At 37.5% G+C, this 21310-nt stretch overlaps 1 protein-coding gene and 1 pseudogene across 2 annotated transcripts in view; both read left to right on the top strand.

The window, feature by feature from the left end:
* Positions 1 to 21310, top strand: part of RASGEF1B (RasGEF domain family member 1B) — a 590398-nt gene that overhangs the window by 428777 nt on the left and 140311 nt on the right. The window lies entirely within an intron of this gene.
* On the top strand, positions 18226 to 18344 carry LOC120588535 (uncharacterized; annotated as a pseudogene).

The raw sequence follows: 21310 nt of genomic DNA, 5'->3' as shown, positions 1-21310 counted from the left end.
TTGTGCAAACACCAGCTTCCCGAAAACCTGTCTGAGAAGCAGTGTTTGATACCTCTGCCTCACCTGACTCCATGAGGTCAGAGGTGGAAAGCTTGCTTTTCCTCTGCGTGTATTCTTGTCAGACCAGCAGGGATCTGGGCTACTCATATGACATGGCTGCTCTTTTCTGAAGCGCTCACACATTCAGCTCTATTAACAGGGTGGGTCATTACTATTAAAGGAAATAGTGTGGGTGCTGGAGTTGGCAGGGGGGAGCGCGTTACTAGTATTCCTAGAAAGTTACCAAACATTTTAAGTGTGTGTCCGTGTCCATTTATGACAGGGTCACTTCCTGTCTTGGATCACCTCCGGGAATATAAGAAAATGTCACGAGGTGTATGATGTAGATAATTAGATGGCGTGCTGCAGAGACTTGTCATCAAGAGGACTTTTGATGATAGGTAGGTGAGGACTCTTTTACCATTGTCCAGAGAGAAGCTGATGAGAGTGAGATCTCAGCATCATTGCCTGTGTCTGTCAGCAATGATGTAATCAGCTTTTGATAATTTGGAGGCTGTTTTTCTGCTCAGTGAATGATTTAGGTCCTTTTATTCTGTGATTGCCAGCACTTCTTTTACTAAATAGGGCATGGGGAAGGGAAACAAGATGAAACTCAAACACATCCATTTTCCAACTCTTTGGTAGCTTGGCTGAAGGACTGTGGAGTGGGGAGATAACATTAATAGCTGTGATGCCTTGGGATGGTTTTTATTTTTATTTTTTAAATTAAAAAAAAATTTAATTATAGTTGACTTTCAATAGTATATTAGTTTCGGGTGTAGAACATAGTGATTATACATTTATATAACTTACAAAACGATCATTCAGATAAGTCTAGTACCCATCTGACACCGTACGTGGTTATAATAATATTGACGATATTCCCTTTTGCTTCGGGATGGTTTTAAGAGGAAAGCATATTTAATGTATCTGTATCACCCTATTCCTTACAGTTGACCTAAATGAAATTAAAAAAAAAAAAAAAACAAGGAAGTTGAAACTCTCATTTCTGTGCCCCACCTCTATAGGAGGAGACGTCCAGGTCACTGTGATTAAAGATCTCGTCCAGCATTTGCACCATAGTCCACACTCTGCTTCTCGAAACTGTTTCTTCCTCTCATTTTCCTTAGTCTGCACTCTTTTTGCCTTCCTCCTACCTCTTGACTCATCCTCAACCTCCTTTGCTAATTCCTGAGCCCTGTGATGGGGGAACAGTTACCTTAGGATCTATAATCACCCCCTCGTCTGCTACATTTCTTCCTCAGAGCGATTCCATCTACTCCTACGTCCTCGCTCATACATAGATCCCTTAGTGCCAGAGGCAAGCATCTCACTGCCTGCTGGTTATCAGCACACAGACGTCCAGCAGGCATCTTAGACTTAATTAGCTTAAAATTAAACTAAGCTATTGTTTTCTTCCTTTCCCTATACCACCTAGGCCCCCAGTTCTCATAAGCGCTCATCATCACTAAGAATTTCCGTTTATTGCTGGTAGATCAAAATTTGCTTCACGTTTTATGAAAAGAAAGTTGGAAGACCCCATTACAATGAAAAGTATATATACCCTTTAACCCAGCAATTCCACTTTTGGGTTCCATCTTGTTGAAATGAAAGTACCTATCCATTTGAGGTACTCTCCATATGTAAGGATGGTTATTGTTTGTAGTGATGAAAACTTGGGAATAACCTGAATGCCCATTAAGGGAGAATAGATGACAGTGACTTATGACCATTTTGCAGCTGTTTGATGTGAAAAGATATCCATATTCTGAAGTCAAGAAGCAACTTGCAAAGTGTTTATAATATTTTCTAATTATCGTACAAAAACATAAAAATAACGAAAAATCCTATATCTGTATATGTGTTTGTGTGCTTGAATGGACATAGGGAATAAAGTGGAAGGATATCGGGCAGACAGTATTGTTTCTTTGGGTGGGGCAGTGGCCAGGAGGAGTGAATACATGTTGCTTTTGTAATATATGAAAAAAGGTATTTAATTGCTCATCCTCCTGTATTTCTTGCTAGTCGCTCAAGTAAGAATCTTAGCATCATCTTAGGCACCTCCTCCTCCCCCTTCCTCTTTCCAATGATTCATTATTTTTATGTTTGTATCCTCCACCTGACTACAACGTCATCAAGGGCCAGAACCTTCTATGTAGTGCCTTGCATATATTTCACAATATGTGATTACTGACTTGAAGATTTTAGTGTGTCTTTGCTCCATAGTTCTATTATATGCATACCTCTAAGCTTTTATTTCTAATTCAGAGGGATACCAGTGCTTTTACCAAAACCCTCAAATACACATTTCCTTCTGTCACCCTGCTTTGGAAATTTGCCCTAGAATATATGATATTACATCATGTACTCTTCTGCCCCAGGTTTACTTACACATATTTATTCTCTTATGCATATTTTTACTCAACTCTGCATCCTGCTTTCAGTATCATTTAGAGTTCTTTGGACAGGAGGCAGGTAAATAGGGGGTAAACAGTCCCCTGAAGGGTTGTGTGCACATATGCACCGAAATGAGCAAAGAACAGCATCTGTGTCAAACATAATAATAAAGTTGGCTAGACCTCCAGGTGTCTCTCAATGTCAAATGTTTGGCAATATGAAACCACAACATTCAGACATTTTAAAAGGAATTCTTAAAATAGTCTAATCTCCATTGTGAAGGTGAGGTAAGGAACATTTTGCCACACCTGAGAGAACAAACCTTTCAGCATACTCACGACCTTCCTCATACACCCACACCCATACCCAAAGACACACACACACACACACACACACATATACACACACACACACACACACTGCATTGAACTTTACCTGAACCCCAATTTGCTGAGTCATGATATCCCCAGCTTTGCTTCCGTGGCTTCCCAGGGCTGATGGTTAATGTCTGAGTTTCTGAGCGGCCTGAAAGGGGCGTGGTACGTATTCAGACTTGATGGAATAAATTGCTCCACCAATCTTTCTACCAGTTCTGCATACACTATTCTGGTCTGCATTCCAGAACCTTGACCAAATTCTGACACAGGATCTGCGATTGGCCACCCTCAGTTTGTGAGACTGCACAGCACATTGAATGACCAGGCATAGTGTCATTTTCATGCAAATAAATAACACGGGATATCTGAAAGCAGATTGAGTTATATCATCAACATGCTATTTATATCCCCAACACTTTTCAGCCTGAGAGTTCAGCATAATAGCAACTATCAATCACAGTGTTCCTTTGTCCCTGGATGGTGCCATATATCACTATTGCTATTTTACTAATAGTGGAAGTGGGGACAGTGTGACATATCCATAAAAGTACTGCTCATAAGAGATAGAATTTGGCATTCCATAAAAGAATATAAACTCTTCAGATAGTAAGACCCAAGTAGTTAAAAATAATGACATAAAACAAATTGTGGTTCCTAGAGAATGCCACCCTTTGTGATATCTATACATAGGTAAGATATATAACCTTAGGATAGCCAGCAGATAGACTCTCACGCCAAAGTTAGGCTTCTTGAACCCTGCTGTCTGTATGTTCTACATTTCTTTAAGGACTGATGTCAAACTAGTCACTGTTAGGGGGCTGCATTTTTCTCTATTGGTAATGAATTCTGAATATAGTCTCCTTACTCCAATCAGTTGACTATTCTGATTGGAGTCAATCCTTTTCAAAGATATTCTTATACATTTTGTCTCTTTATTGAGCCCTCCTGCTCCGCCTCTGTCTTCCCCAAATAAACAGGAAATACTACCCCAAGCAGCACAATGTTCTCTGAATGAGCATAATCTCTTAGCATCAGAATTAGTGGGAGCTTTTCTCAGGGAGAGGAATTAGAAATCAGCCCATAAAAATAAATGAAATCTGTTTCCATAGTGACGGGAATCTTTCTCTCCATAGTTTTTATGCTGCGTTCCCCCACAGATCCCTTAGGCAGAATAACAATAAATTCGAAGAAAACATTTTATTATCTTAATGAAGTCTTAATTTAAAGCCAAAAAGCCTTTAAATTGTCTTCCCAAGGATACGGGTGGCCATAACTTTTGGAACTGAATACCCAAGCAGTGTTGCAGGAAGAATATCACCTCCCAGAACCCAGCTGAGCAGAAGGAACAGGAGTAGGGAAGACCTTGTGGGTTACGCATGCGTTTTGCACGCAGCTTTTCTGATGGGTAACACACCTGTCATGTTTAATATTTCATTGGAGAAGGAAACGTGCATCTGTCTGTGTTCATCTGCTGAGGGAAATTTTGCGCTGATGAAACCTACATGTGGTGAACACGACAGGGTTCCCTCATTACGCCCCTAAATCATATTCAGCAGCAACCCAGAGGAATGTGTACCAGTGGCAAAACCTGAGACACTGCTTTTTATCTACCAGCCAACAGCTCCATGGGGCCCTTTACTTTTTTCTGCACCTGGGATTGGGACCTGCCTCTGCTATTGCGTTGAGGAGGCTGAGGAAAGGCCAGCAGCTGTAGTGTCAGAAGCATGGCTGCAGAGACAAAGGGTCCAGAGGAACAAATTCCTGTGCAGAAACGTCCTAGGGTGCAGGTGAGAAACTGGGAGCCACCCCAGGAGGCAGAGCTGGTGGAAACATTCTTGGTATAAATATGCCGAACTCATTAAGACAGGTGACCCATGTGTGGAATGGGGCAGATGACATGAATGGAAATTATTTCAGCATTGTTGCAAAAACCGAATGTGAAAGAGCTGCATAAATATCTATGATTTTCTGTGAAGTCATCTCAATAGAAAAAAAGTCCTGACTCCCTTTCTTAACCCCTTAAGAAGGTGAACATGTAAGCCAGTTTTCTGGAAAGGTTAGGGTTTATGCTTATTGTCCTAGGGTAACTATTAATGTCACTCCTTTCCATTCTCTGTTTGCGTGACTTAATTTAAATTTAGGGGACAGAGAACTTCACGGTCTCAGCTTATCTTTTTTTAAAATACCATCAAGCCAAAGGATTCGCTTAGCTCAGGTACTCACCATTAGCTTAATTACCTGAAGCCTGGTTGGGGGTAGGAGGAGGGAAATAAAGAAAAAGCATTGTGTGGTATAAAATGCAGTTGCTGAGATATCAGGGGCTAAGGATGGAAAATTTTCCCTCAAATTTCCCCCCAAAAGGTGAACAGATATCAACTGATATTTCCAATTCTGAGAATGAGTCAAGTCCTTGAGGGAGAATTGAGAGTTAACTGGGGGTTGGGGGAGGTGGGGGTCGGGGGAGAGTTTCAATATCATTACTGGGTATGGAGAACCAAGAGTAGTCTTGTAAGGGAAAAAGGAAACCAACATTCAGCAGAATCCGGCAAAGACCAGTTTGGAATAGGAGACGACAGTGAGCAATCAGAGAAAGAGTCTAAGGAGCATCTCTAATGGAGGCTAATCTATTTTTTTTTTTTTTCCGAGGTTACCACCTGCCATTTCTACTTTATTAGGCAATGGAGGAAATAGGGCAAGTCCTCGAGGCGATACACACACAGATGTATTAGACTAATCCAAGACAAGAACTGAAGGGAAGCTGAGGTTCATGCAATTATGGTTAGCATGCTCCAGTGCTCTGGCTCTCATTCCCTGAAGACTTACTTGGTGCCAGGCATTGTCATGAATACTGGGAATATCGCAGCCCTTTCCCACCCTTGACATTCCCTATCCCCCTTTCCTGATTTATATATTTTTATAACACTTTTAACTTTCTGACATACTACCCATTTCACTTATTTATTTTTTATTTCACCCATGGAATCTAAGCTCTGTGAGAGCAGGAATATTCTCTGTTTTATTCAGTGTTATATTTGCAGTGTCCAAAAAGTGCCTTGCTCAAAAATAACATTGAATAAATTAATAAATTTCATCATTTATCTGCATCACTTGAACAAGAGAGAAGAGAGGTCATATTCATAAATCAAAAACTATCTGAGTGTTCCCTGGAAACAACGATGAGGCATACATACATTTCTGCATTTGAGGATTTTCCTCTCTTATCGTGCATAAATATGTCTTAAACAAGTTTACCAAAATATTAGTAAAGGCTACATTATGCTGCAGTAACAAATTAGCTCCCGAATCTCAGTGGCTTAACATAACATATGGAGTGCTGGGTAGCAGGAGGCGCCATCACCTCAACGTGATACTTCAGAGTTTACTGCTGCAAGAGAAGAGAGAACAGGGATAATTTATAACTGTGTGTTTGTTCAGAGCTTGCTACTTTCTCCAATATAACCACGTCCTTCTCCATTATCACCTCAAGGGAAGCTGGGGTGTCTTCCCATATATTTAGAGAGGAGAGGAGAACCAGTTGCAGTAAGCACACTCATCTGTCATAGCCAGGGACCAATGCTGAGGAACCAGCACTAATATTTAACATGAAAAGCTCTTGGAGAACACAGAATTGACTTTTTGGGTTTGGTTATTTGGTTTAGTAAGTTTTAAAATACAGAGTTAGAACTAAATGATAATTATATGAATATTATTTCATATATATGCAAACTTTTTTTAGTAAATTAAAAGAAAAAAAAAATCACACATAGATGTCGAGAAGTGGTCATTGACCCCAAGTGATTCAAACAAGATTCTCTGGCCTGTCATGACAATTTGTATCTGAATCAGCACTCTCTGTACTCATTTCCTTTCCTCTCATTGAGAGGGAATTTATTTTTATCTCCTATTAGCATGAAATTGCTCCAGCAGAATCCTTCTTTCTGAATAGAGACGTTTATTTGTACCTGACCTTCAGGGCCCCATTAAACAAGAAAAGTAAGTGCTTACTATGTTCTAAAGACAAGAGATTCTGTTTTTTATCTTATTATGACGGAAATTCCATCATACCAGTTCAGTCACTGACCTCAAACACTCAGCTTAGCAAGAGAAGTTGTGTGTAGTGTCAACAAGTACTGTTTTCATAAATTCACCCTGCTCCCCATGGGAAATGTTTGCAGAAAGTGGTCGTATAAGCAGACAAGGAAGATGTCTTATTTCTCTTAAAATTCTTTTAATTTTAATCTCTGGTTAAACTAGTTGATGAATTGGTTCATGTAAGTAAAAGAAGTAAAATATTAAGCATTAAAAATAACATTTTTTTCACTATTACAAATGTATGTTCATTGTAAAAAAAATATTAGAAAATGTAGAAATGCACACAACGCAACGTAGCAACAAGGACTTAAGAATATATTCGTTTTCAGCTGTTTTGTACAAGGCAGAATGGTAAGTGCTAAGGATAAACCAGTAAGTGAAACAATTCCTGACCCCATGAGGACTATTTAGAGATAATCACTGCTAAACACTTCAGTGTCAAACTAAAAGCCTTCCAGTTATTTATTTATTTATTTATTTATTGTATTTTATTTTTTAAGAGCAGTTTTAGGTACATAGCAAAATCGAGAGTAACTCGTAGAGATTTTTCATATACCCCCTGCCCCGACACATACATAGCCTCCCCATTAGCAACATCCACCACCAGGGATGAACCTATATTTACATATTATAATAACCCAAAGTATACAGTTTAGCTTAGAGCTCACTCTTGGTGTTGTGCCTTCTATAGGTTTGGACAAATGGTAACATGTATCCATCATCATGTAGTATCATACAGAGTAGTTTCACTGCACTAAAAATCCTCTGTGCTCTACTATTATATTCATCCCCTCCCTGAATGCCTGGCAACTATTGATCTTTTTACTGTCTCCATAGTTGTACCTTTTCCAGAATGTCATATAGTTGGAATCATACAGTTCGTAGACTTTTCAGATTGGCTTCTTTCACTTTGTAATATGCATTTAAGGTTTCTCCATGTCTTTTTCATCGCTTGAAAGCTTGTTTCTGTTTTAGTGCTGAATGATATTTCATTGTCTGGATGCACCACAGTTTATTTATCCATTCACCTACTGAAGGACATCTTGTTGCTTTTAAGTTTGGGCAATTATGAATAAAGCTACTATAAACATGTTTGTGAAGGTTTTTGTGTGGATATAAGTTCTCAGCTCCCTTGGGTAGATGCCAAGGAGCAGGATTGCTGACTCATACAATAAGAGTATATTTTATTTTGTAAGAAGTTGCCAAACTGTCTTCCAAAGAGGCTATACCATTTTCCATTTCCACCATCAGTGAATGAGAATTTCTGTTGCCCCACATCCTCACCAGCATTTGATATTGTCAGTGATCCAGATTTTGGCCATTCCAATGGGTATGTACTGGTATCTTATTGTCTTAATTACATTTCCCTGATGACGTATGCTGTGGAGCATCTTTTCATGTTTTGTCTTATTTGCCATCTGTTTATTTTCTTTGGTTAGGTGTCTGTTAAGGTCTTTGGCCCATTTTTAAAACTGGTTGTTTATTTTCTTATTTTTGGGTTTTAAGGGTTCTTTATATTTTTTGGATAACGGTCCTTCATCAGATGAGTCTTGCAAATATATTCTCAGTCCGTGGCTTGTCATCTCATTCTCTTGCCATTATCTTTCACAGGACAGAATTTTTAATTTTGATGAAGTTTAGCTTATTATTTCTTTCATGTATTATGTTTTTGATGTTGCATCTAAAAAGATCACCATATCCAAGGTCATCTAAGTTTTCTCCTGTGTTATCTTCTTAGAATGTTATAGTTTTGTGTTTTACATTTAGGTCTGTGATCCATTTTGAGTTAATTTTTGTGAAGGGCATAAGGTCGCTGTCTAGATTCATATATGTTTTTTTTTTTTTGCATGTGGGTGTCCAGTTGTTCCAGCATCATTTGTTCAAAAGATCATCTTTGCTTCATTGTATTGCCTTTGCTTCTTTGTCAAACATCAGTTGAGTATATTTGTCTGGGTCTATTTCTGGGCTCTCTATTCTGTTCCACTGATTTATTTTTTTTCTTTTTTCTTTCTTTTTCTTTTCTCTCTCTCTCACTCTCTCTCTCTCTTTCTTTCTCTCTCTCTCTCTCTCTTTTTTTTTTTTTGCCATTATCACACTGTCTTGATTAGTTTAGCTTTCTTCTATTCATTTTCATTTTTATTTGTATACACACACATACGCACTTCAGGAGACTGGAACAAATGGGCATGGCCACTGTTTTTAGCTGCTCTGAGTGTAGCCTATTTTTAAATAAAATTAGGCTCAGAGTATATGAGAATTCTCTGACACATGCATTGGACTGACATTATAGATAACAAAAAACAAGTAAACATCTGCATCTGACACATGATTTTCACTAAATTAACACAATTCAGAGCTACATTTCAAGTGTGTGAATGGCACCTTTAAAAAGAAACTAAGCAAGTAAATCCTCTCAATCCATTACAAGGTTTAATATTAAGCTGAGTGCTTAGTTAATGATAAGACTAACATTGACCTTAGCTAGGTTCCACATTTCAGCCAAAACAAATAGATTTCGTAGAGACCAGAGTTCAAATTCAGCCAAAGGGCAGTGGAAGTTTCCAGGATAAAAATTGACAAAGCAATTCTTCCTTACTCTATGAATTCTGTCATAATGCTTTCTGTTACACTCTCATTTATTTGGTGTTTAGGTACTAAATATTCTTAGTTTTTATCATGCCAGGTAAAGTAGAGTCCAGCTATAGACCACATGTAATGATAAATTAAGGCGAATCAACTTTTTTTTCTTTTCTCTTTACTATTTGTATACAAACACTAATATTAAAGGGTAAATCTTGAAGTTAAAAAGAATGCTAAGAAGCATATAGTGATGGCATTGCCATGTTTTATTTATATTTTTAATATTCTTCAAGACTTTAGGTAAAGAAAATCTATTAAAATCATACATTGGAGAATAAGGAATTAAATGGAGGGTGACTCAGAAAAACTAAACACCAGATTGGCAGGTGAAGCCAACTTAAATACCAGGTTCCAAACCAGCACTGCTGGCTCAATCTCTGAGTTTCTTAAGTGGATTTTTTTTAAAGAAAATTTCGAGCCTAAATGGATTATTCTCCATCAAGATCTTAATTCTTCCTCAATTTATCTTTAACTATCAAGTACATCTTTGTTTCAGAACTCATCTTTTTTTTCCTTTTTATGATTATAAATTAAATGGTGGAAACACTCAGAAAGAATAAACTGTCCGCTTAGAGTACTGAGGATTGGAAAAGTGTTACTTGAATACTATTACTGGGTTTACATTTTCCTGGTCTTGTACAGGTGGACTTTGCATCTGCTGCATGTCTGCCCTTCTCCAGAAGAGGCTGCCTTTCCCTGACAATGGGAAGGTGTTTCCCTGCCTGTGAATGTGACTGAGGATAAAGTACATAAAGGTGTTCAGGCTCACCTGGTGTAATGTATGGAGTCAGCTGCCCACATTCTGAAAACTGAAGTGATCCCAGTGGGAGTAGCAGCTGGTGTGCATGTGGTCCCCTCAGCCCAAGTTACAAAAATAGAAAATACCAACACTAAAATGATCTTTGCATTTGGATGGAGGGCACAGTTTTCACTTCTCTTCAAGGCTGATTAATTAGACAATTTTCATCTAGCAAATTTTCATAATCACTTGTCAATTATAAGCAGCAGGCAGCAGATGATACTGTAACTCTCTGCTCAATAGTAATTTTTCAGAAAGAGTGTTCAAAATAGAATTGGTTTAGGAAACAATGTAATTAAATAAGCAGCCAAGAGAAAATATTTCAACTCTTCTTATTGTCCCACTCTACCCTTCTCTATTTGGTGAAGGGACGTTTTTTCTTAGGGGTTCATTGTTACTACCAATTTCTAAGAGAATTCCAGTGTTGCCTTTTGGTGTGACATGACTGTAATTGCAGCTACATGACATACAGAAATGCCCTTAGCTATTAAATTTAATAGCCAAAGCTATTAAATTACAATTTTTTTCTTTTAATGTTATCTATGTTTTAGAAAAATAGAAACCTCCAAAAAAAAAAAAAAAAGAATTGAGAGAAATTCCACTCAAGGAAAGAATCCTCTTTATTTGAATAAAGTCTCTGAAGCATTTATCAGGGGCCATGGACCAGTAACATGTGATGCCAATCAAACATCAAAAACTATCACCAACCTAACAGCAATATGCCAACCAACCAACAACAAACCAACTGACCAACCAACCAAAACACATCAGTCTAACAATGTGTAAAATTCTTGCAGATTAAATCAGTTCAGTATTTTGATAAGCTGGTTCAAATTTAGTATTTATACGTAAGAAAGAAATAAAATGAAACATAACGAACAAATATGTATTCCTTCTTTATTCTGTACTCACCGTGAAAAAGTAGCATATTTTAAAGAGACTTGAGTGTAGATAGTGAAGAAACATCACTCTTTATGACCTAGCAGCGTTATAGAGGGATACAAAACATTTTATAAATATGAGTTACAATTATTAAATAAGACTCTCTTTTTAGCAGAGTTGGAATGCAGCATCAGTAGCTGCCATAACTGAAGAATATAAGTAAACAATTTGTCATGCTCTCCATTCCCTGGAATGTTCTTTTCATGACACATTCACCATTTTACCTAGGATGCTGTACACAAATACTTGGGAAAATAAAGAACCCTGGAAAATGGTCGGTGCAGTTTGATGTCATTTAGAGTCAACAAAATCTGCTCTACATACTCTTATTAAATTAATTAACTCCTTTCTTGGCCATAAAAAAGGCAGTATCAGTATGGTATACTGCATAGTTTTTGAAGCATAGTTTTTGAAGCCAGAAAACCTTGAGTTCAAATCCTGCTATCATTATATGTAGATGATCTTAACCAACTTATCTCAATTTATTAACTGTCAGGTTCCCAATCTGTATAAATGTAAATCATACTTACTTCATAGGGTTTTGCATAACAACACCTGGCATACAACTGTCAAGTAAGAATGAGTAACAGTTATTTCTGGTTATCTATCTATCTATCTATCTATCTATCTATCTATCTATCTATCTATCTATCATCTATCATCTATCTATCATCTATCTGTGTGTTAATATTTAGGCACTGTATTTGCTTAGTAAATAGTCAATACAAGGTAGTTATGTAATGGCTTCAGAGCCTTTTTCCTTGCTATACTCAACCTATAATATTTCTCTCCAGGTTTTTCACACATCTTGTGAAGTTCTTATTTGCAAGCAGTAGAAACCAGCTCTGGCTAATATAAACAGAAAAACAAATGTATTAAAAGATACTGCTGGAGGAAATATAAATTTGGTGAAGTGCGTATTAGAACAACCACTATGGAAAACTAGTTGGCACTGTCTACTAAAATTGAATACCGTATATGCAGAGTCTATGATCTAGCAATTCTACTCCCAGCTATATGCCATGTATAAAAAATATACCTATGTTCACCAAAAGGCATAGGTAAAGATATTCATAGCAGTATTATGTGTAATAGCCCAAAACTGGAAATAATACAAATGTTCAGCAGCAGAGAAATGGATAAATTATTACATATTCACAGAATGGAATACTACACAGCAATGTTATATTATAGACATACACAATGGCATGATAAATCTCAAAATATAATGTTAAGGAAAAGAATGCAGAACCAGAAGAATACATTTTATACAGTTTCATTTATATAAAGTTCAAGATCAGAGTAGGTGAGACTGATGGCGTTCAAAATTAGGATAGTAGCCTCCTTCAGAACAATGACTGAGCGGAGTTTCCACTTGGGCACAGCCTTGATTGGCCTCCAGGTTGCTGAGCAGGAGACCATTGTCCCAAAGGAGGTAGGGAAAACTTGTATCCTCCTTGACCTGAGAGGTCTGGGAAAGCCCCGGACTGCCTTGATGCCTTGATTAGAGATGTGAGAGGAAAGTCAGACCCACTAAGAGACAAGTGGCAGAGGTAACTCCATGTCCTAAAATGTATCTGCTTTTTTATTTTTACTTTTCATAATATAATTTCAGATAAAAATGTCCTTGGCATACATTCTTGTAAAGTTTTTTCTTCTTTCTTTTTTTCTTTATCTTTTTTGTTTGTTTGTTTGAGAGAACCTAACATTTGTGTGGTTCTGTATGTTCTGGTTTGTAATTCATGCTCATATACTTTATCTTATGTGGAGTATTGCTTTGAGAATTTAAGACAATGTCAAAAATACCTTTATCGTTGTGTGGCCATTCATAGCAGAGCTGAGCTGCATAGGGCAGTGAAGAGAAAACGTAATAGTATCTTTACTTTCTTTTTGAGGAATCAAAAAAAAAAAAGTCTTAAATCCAAATCTTTTGACACTGAATTCTGTCTATTCTTCAATTGGCATGCAGTTTGGATAATCACTCATACCTAATAAAGAAAATCAGCTGACTTAACAATTGAAATGTAAATGAACACAATACTCTGGCATGAATCCCACACCAGATGCTGCCCTGGGCACATTTGAGTAGATGTCACCTCTGGTCTTATTCTAAAGTCCAGCCCAGAGAGGGCTCTCCTGTCATCTATCGGTGAGTCAGTAACTGCCATCATATAACATCGTTTCTGTTTCTAAGAATTTTAACCATAATCACATTTAAATACCTAAAATTATGTGGATAACATGGTATAGAATCTATAATGTGGACAATATTTTTAGGAATTTGTTTTCTATTTTAAAGTAGAGAATAAAATGGGGAGGGCTGCTTTTGACTCATTTATCACTGTAGCATAGAATATGTGATCTGGGAACCCCAGAACCCGGTGCTGGGGCAGACACAGTATCAGGTACCCCACTTCACCCCCCATTTCAGTTGCAATCATTGGTTACTTCTCTTTGCTCTATTTCCTATCAAAACCTGATCTTAAAAGATTATTCTCCCTCAGTCATTTTTTCTCTTATTTTGAATTAAAACCAACATGCCATCTCTCCCACAGAATTTTACACATTAAGCTTTTTCTTAATTTTTTAAATCCGTTTTTTAGATTTTTAAAAAAATATATTTTAATAGACATTCAATATTATATTAGTTTTAGGTGTACAATTTAGTGATTAGACTCTTGTATACCTTATGAAGTGATCACCCTGATAAGTCTATTAATTGTAGAATGAATGTCTTTTCCCTAGAAAAGAAATTTCAGGTGCAGATGATCAGTGGATGGGACATCCTTAACCTTTGCACTTGAAACTGCACCACTTCTCTGCTCCCTGGGAGAATTATGCCAACTGACTTCACTCAATTTCTAGTAACAGAAGACATTTTTAGGATGACTAGTTAAGGGCTACATTGTTTGGAAATTTGACTGTGCATCTTAAAAATATTAGAGTAACTCTGAGAAATCTTTTAGCTTCAAAGAGAGAAAATTAAGATATCTTTTACTTTACTATGTTTATCATGGAATAAAATCACACCTTAGCATCCCCAATCAATGTGCAAGTTTTTATACCTTTAATTGATACTTTTCTATCTTCCACCCAAACTTCAGAGGCATCTCCACTCCTTTCTTTTATTTGGGAACACAAAGACACAATACTAACTCAGTATCAAGACTATGCCACAATATAATACACACACACACACACACACACAATATGGAGTAAGGGCTTTCACTAAGCACAAGCAAAGAGCCAAGTAATATATATATTTTAAAAAAGGCTTTAATATTGTTCAACAATTATATGTGATGAGGACAATAGATTGATTCTCTTAAATCTACTTTCTTCTCTATATCCCTAAATATCACCACCTTATTTCAGCTCTCAAGATCCTGCCTGATCTCTGAGCCTCCAGCCTCACACTCTTGTACTATATTCTTTCCTATACCAAAGTGGTTCTTACAGAGTATATAGCCAGTCCAGGTGCTCCTTGCCCAAAATATCTTGCTGGCTCTTTCATATCTTCATGATAATCAAGGTCCCTCATGGTTTGGCCCTGCTCATCTCTCTTGCCTCCTAGGCAGCCTATATGCAATTATCCAACACTGTTTGCTCTTCTCTCTCCATATATGAGTATTAACCTACTTCCTGGAAAACTCTACCCCATTTTCTTTGCCTGTCCCTCTCTTGTATTTAAGAATTACCTTAGGAATTCATCTATTTGCTCATTTACCTATTTATTTATTTATTTACTCAATAAATATTTGTTAAGTGCCAGGTACTGTCTTAGAGTTTGAGGATACAGTAATGGATGAGAATAGAGAAGGCCCTGGACTCTTGGGGAGCTTAGAGTCATGGGGAGTGGAGACAAATAATATGAACTTTCTTATTAAAAACCACGCAAGTGTATGTAAAAAATGCCTAAATAAATGACAACGTGATAAGGGTTACAAAGAAATGCTTCGTGGGATGATAACATAGAAGATGGCAAATATAACCCAGTGGAAATTACAGTCAAGCTGCATTCTGAAGGGAGCTTTGGAGTAATGGAGCAAGGGAAGTGAGGAGGTTGAGTGGGATGCCCAGAGGTGAGAGAGTTTTTCTGGAGGAGAGAAGAGCATAAGCAAAGGTTCTGTGGCAGAAGAGAATCTGACATTCAAGACACCAAAAGGAGGAAACTGGTTCAATTGAGTAAGGAGAGGCAGGAAGAGGCTTGATCAAGGGCCAATATGAATTTTTAGTTTGCATCTAAGAAAACCTCTGAAGTGTTTGGTTTCAGTAGGAAAGAAGTAGAGCAGAAGGATCGCAATTCAATTTACTTTTTAAAAGATCTCTCAGTCTCTCAGGTGTAGTGCGGAGAGCAGGTCTGAGGAGAGCAAGAATGGAGAATCTTCTAGAAGTCCAAGGAAAAGATGTTCATGAGTGAAAGTAGATAAAAGCGAGGTTCCCACTTTTGTGAATATTTCCTGATTTCCCTAATCTTCACGCCTTTCCAGATTATAGCTTCTTTCCTTGTGCTTTTGTGGGATCCTGGTATTTTGTTTTGTTTTGTTTTGTTTTTCATTTAATCTGCACAACAACCTTATTTGATGGGCATTATCAAATTTCTATATGAGGAAGTTCAAGGTTTGAAAAGGTGCAGCAACTTGCCCATGTTTCTAAAGCTAGTAGATGGTGGATCCAGGGTCTCTGAGAAGGGGAAGCCACTGCGTGAGAAAAAACTGAGGAATAAATAAGCAAAGTGTATGCATGGGAGAGAGCAGAAAATTTTGACAGCAGCAAAAAGTTTAAACTGGGATGCGAAGGCAGGTTAAGGCTAAAATGAAGTACAAAACTTACAACAAAGAATGCTACATTTAACATCAGAGCTGCAAAGTGGTGGGTGCTCTTTGTACCTTCTGGTGCCCTAGCACACCCTGATGCAAACAAGCTCCCTCTTTGCACCTCACCTGCACCCTTCCTGTGTCCTTCCTTCCCTTGGAGTCCTATCAAGAGTGTATACTTCTCATTTCCACTTCTTTCCTACAAACCTGCAAGTAATCGTTCAACCTCCATTTCCAAGCAATGTGTAAGTTCTGAAGATTTTAATTACAACTCTTTCTTAAATCTGTCCTTCTAGCTCTTCTTCTACTTTGCTAGTCCAGATGTTCAGGCATTGGCCTACCTCACCTGGTCTGTGACAGCAGCAACCTAAATAGTTGCCTAGCTTACAGTTTTTCCTCATCTCAAATGCATGCTTCCATCTGCTGGCCCAGTAACCCACTTGAACATTGTTATAAAAGAATTGTATGTGTCCTGCCTACCTTTCCTGCACCATCTCTCACCACCAATGTCTCACTTTGTAAGATCTAACAGCACTAAATTATTTGTGGTTTACATACAAATTTAACACTTCTTTTTATTTCATACTTCTTGAGCTCATAATAGTTCCATTTTCTGAAACACTGTAAACCTCTTTTCATATCGTAGGCCCTGTTCCCACTCCCTGCCCCACGCTACTTCTTCGTCTACCTAGCTTTTGTTTGTCCTATACTCAGCTTCTGTACCACCTCCTCCTGGAAGCCCCCCAGCCACACAAATTCCTCTCCTGGCTGGGCTGGATGCTCCTCCATCTGCTCCCACTGCCTCTTCTGCATACATACCTATATCTTTCCTATGCACTGCTTCTTTTGAATATTATTTGGTTACCTCTCTCCCCCACTAGACTTGGGAGAGCTCCTTAAGGGTAAGATGACATCTTATTCACCTGAGTACCTCCAAGGCCTGCTCAGTACTGATACACAAAATGCCACCCATCAGACTTCTGCATTCTGAGGTACTGGAAGTTAGGACTTCAGTATATGAATTTTGGGAAGACACAGTTCATCCCATAATGTGCCTCTTACCCATTGATATCTTTCCCCAAATTTGCCGCAGGTCTCCAAGCAGGCCCCATCTGTAGAGATGCTGGTTACAGCATTCCAGCACCCTCCCTTCCCTCTGTTGAAAGTTCCATTGTGATCACTTTGTATTTGGACCTCCTAGAGCCCATACTTATGGGATCATTTGAGGCATGAAATTGACCTCCTGTGACATATCAGAACTGTGGAGAACTATTTCTTCTCCTGTATGGTGTTTTCTCATGTTTGAATAGATGGCATCCCATTTTCATTTTCCTTGATATATTTTCTGAACTCCTAGAAAATTTATGGTTCATATCATATAAGTAAATGGACCATTGTATGGTATAATGATCACGTCTTGGTTTTGGCTGTCCAAAGAGATGTATAATTTTTTGTATTGTTGAGTGTTTTCAGATACATTGCCTTATTTGATCTTCTAAAAAAAAAAAGAACAAATTATATACTGTATTTTTATTGCTAAAGAAATGGAACCTCGAAGAGGTCATATATCAAGTGAGCATTAAAGCCATTCTCAAATTCACATCTTTAGAATAGGAGGCCAGGGCTCAATCCACTATGTCATTTACATTCCACTATATCACTATATTATTTACAAGGTCCTCAGAAGCAGGCATATATTTATTTTAAAAGCATTTACTTTTATGAGCCTATGCTTATTTTATTAACTCATAATTAATTACTCTTTAAAAATGTTTAATATATTTTCTTGTTTTATAGACTTTGTATGATTTACTTTAAGTACAATTAAAATTTATAATTATGATTTATAATGGAAAGTTTTGAATATATTTTAAATTAAATAATAAATATACCTATTTAAACTCATGTGATAAACTTCTAAGTAACCTATTTATACCTTTTATAATTGTCAAAATCTATAATTGTCAACTTTTATTGAAACATTTTAATAAGCCTTTATATTACTTATCAATGTTTTATATAAAAATTCTTAAAAACTTGCACAGGGCTAAGTGATAGTACTCAGAGGTTAATTTTCAATGGACAATAGAGGAGGAAATCTGTTTATTAAATTACAATAGCTGTCTACGGCCATACCACCCTGAACATGCCCAATCCTGTTTGATCTGGGAAGCTAAGCAGGATCGGGCCTGGTTAGTACTTGAATGGGAGACCACCTAGGAAGACAGGGTACTGTAGGTGTATTAAAAAAATAATAATGATAAATAAATAAAATAAAAATATAAATAAATAATTAAAATTATAATATTCATTGATACCTGATATTTCATTCTGAAGAGGGCACCAAGAAAGAATCACAATAAAACATGTCATTAACATGAAATGTAATATTAGTGCTTATTATGTAAGTTTCTTTGGCTGACCCAAATTTTAATTTAAATCCTCCAGATAAGCCTATGATGTAGGTATCATCTTGTTTTATGTGTGGGGAAACTGAGGCTAAGCAAGATTCAGCAGCTTACTTGAGATCTCAAATTTATTAAGTTATGGGGCTGAAATTTGATCCCGTGCATGTGACTCTGTGCTTATTGTTTCACTGTGACACAAGCTGAAGAAATTACAGGATAGAGACATAGTCAGCAATTACTCATTGAAACCAGGGACCTATTGGGTACAGACACTTTAAGCCAATGAAGCCCATAAAAAGGGTGTTTCATTGCTTTAGCTGGTCATCTGACTCTGAGTTACTTAACCTCTATGGACCTGTTTTTCATCTATAAATATGAGGTTAATTGTGGCATCTTCCTCATAAATTTGCTGTAAAGAAAAAGGAGTCGTGTGTGTGTACATACATGCATACATACATGATATATTTAAGTGGTAGCTATATAAACCAGTCTAATCCTTTTGAAAAGCAATAATTGGATACTGAGTAATAAGAGCCATAAAAATATCTATATCTTTGACACAGGAACCTCACTCCTGGAAACATATTCTAAAGAAGTGATTCAAAAGACAAAAAGAAAAGTTTATTTCCATAGGTATTACAAGGAAAAACAGTTTGGTAGTTCCTCAAGATATGAAATATAGAGTTACCTTATGATCTAGCACTTCCATCCCTATATGTATAACCAAGAAAAATGAAAACATATGTCCCCCACAAAAACTTGTACGTGAATGTTCATAGATACCTTATTCATAATGGCCTCAAAGTGGAAACAACGCAAGTGGATGAATAGATTTTTTTTTTTTTAAAAGTAGTATATCCATTCAATGGAATGTTTTTGGCAATGAAAAATGATGAAGTAATGATACATGCTACAACGTGGATAAACTTTGGAAATATTATGCCAAACAAAAGTTGTAAAAGACCACGTTTTGTATGATACCATTTTTTATAAAATGTACAGAATAGGCAGAAATAGAAAGTAGACTAGTGGTTGCCTAGAGTTGGGGGAGGGGACAGGAGAGATGGTGAATCACTGCTAATAGGTAAAGGGTTTCTTCTGGCAGAGGACAAAAATATTCTAAAATTACATTGTGGTGTACGGCTGCAAAACCCTGTGAGTATACTAAGAAACATTGAATTGTGCACTTTAAGTGGGTGAATTTTATGGTATGTGAATTGTATCAAAAAACTATTTTTATAAATTCAAAAAAGGGAAAAATGGAAATAAAGTAATTATCAAGATATCAAGTACATTATACTCTATCCTATATATGGAACATAATATTTAGTTACTAAATATTATAAACCCAAAGACTCTGTAACAATCCAGAAAATAATGTAACGTGATGTGAAGTGGAAAATGTGTGAGTGTGGTGCAAAGTGATGTTGTAGCTAAATATACACACATTTGGATAAAGACTGGCAGAAAGCTCAGAGACAAGAATGCCCTCCTTCTTTCAGAAGTCCCATTAATGTTCATGAGTGTTTCGAAAACATTTGTTTTAATGTTTTTTTTGTGATGGTAGCTTTGTGGTAGGTGCAGGTGATACTGAAGATGCATAAAACATTAGGAAGGAAGGAAAAAGCACAAGGGACATTTTTTAAATCAGCATGTAAAACATCCAAGAAATGGACATTTAAATGCAAATATTTAGCGGAGCATTTAAAGGAAATGGGTACTGAGGGTGCTGAAGAATGTATAAGTGGGTCAGGGTCTAGCAGGATTCTGCCCAGAAAACTAAATAATTGGAATGCTTCTGAGTGTGCTCTCCCCTGTGACTCGTTTTCTGTTCTCAAGTTTTGAGGGGAGGGGATTTTCATATACCGGAGCTGGTGTAGGTCTGTGATAATGACCCAAAAGGAAGCAGGAAAGCATAGCAGTATGCATAGTTTACTTAAGTTCACCAAAATTGTACTGGAGTGTGGAAAAAAGGAGGAAGTCTGGTCAAGCCTGAGTGAGTCAGCATTTAATTGCCCTCCACCCAGTCCTCCTCCCTTCCCAAGGCCACCTCACCTCCCTGTCTGTGTGCTTGACCCTTGCAGGGGAGGAACAACAGCTGGGAAGGGTGGGGCAGGCCCCAACCCCTATTGGTTGGCCTCAGTCAACAGGTTGGGGGGCTAGAAAGAACAGAGGCCAGAGCAGTATCAATGATCAGTATCACATCCTTTCTCAGGAACGTTCTCTTTCCTTGTTTCCCACCGAATGTTTGAACTATCACAGCTCCTTCTACACCCTAGGTCTTAGAAACAGCTTGTGGCTTTTTGTGAGGGGGAAATAAAGTGTTGTGTTAGCAGTTTTTGAAAAGTGCTCTACAGATGAAGGTGCAGTTATTTTTACTCTGGAAGTATAATGGGTGACAGGTTGAGGCTGGACAAAGGGATGGCAATCTTTAAGGTAGAATCTATTTCTATTTCAAAACAGCACACATTGATCCTGGTCCCAGGGTGTGGGGAGGAAGAGCTGGCAGTTGACGGGCATCAATGCCCATATTTTTTGTGGAGTATAAAATCAAGATTTCTGACAGAGAATGCATTCTTTCCTTCAGAGTCATCGAAATGTTTGAGCTGCCCAGTGACGTGCCTTAAGCAGATGCCACCTGGATGGATCTCGCTGCTCAGTTATCTAACTGAGTCTACCTAATGATCCCTGAGTCTGTCCTTCCCCATCAGAATCCTAGATTATTTCTGTCCTTTTGCACCAGGAGTTTGCTCTTATATTTCAGGCACCAGGATAAACACTGAGGGTTGTAATTACAGT

Source organism: Pteropus medius, unplaced genomic scaffold (assembly GCF_902729225.1).
Source record: "Pteropus medius unplaced genomic scaffold, Ma_sr-lr_union100, whole genome shotgun sequence".
Classification (NCBI taxonomy): Eukaryota; Metazoa; Chordata; class Mammalia; order Chiroptera; family Pteropodidae; genus Pteropus; species Pteropus medius.
This window is presented reverse-complemented; position numbering and strand designations above follow the sequence as displayed.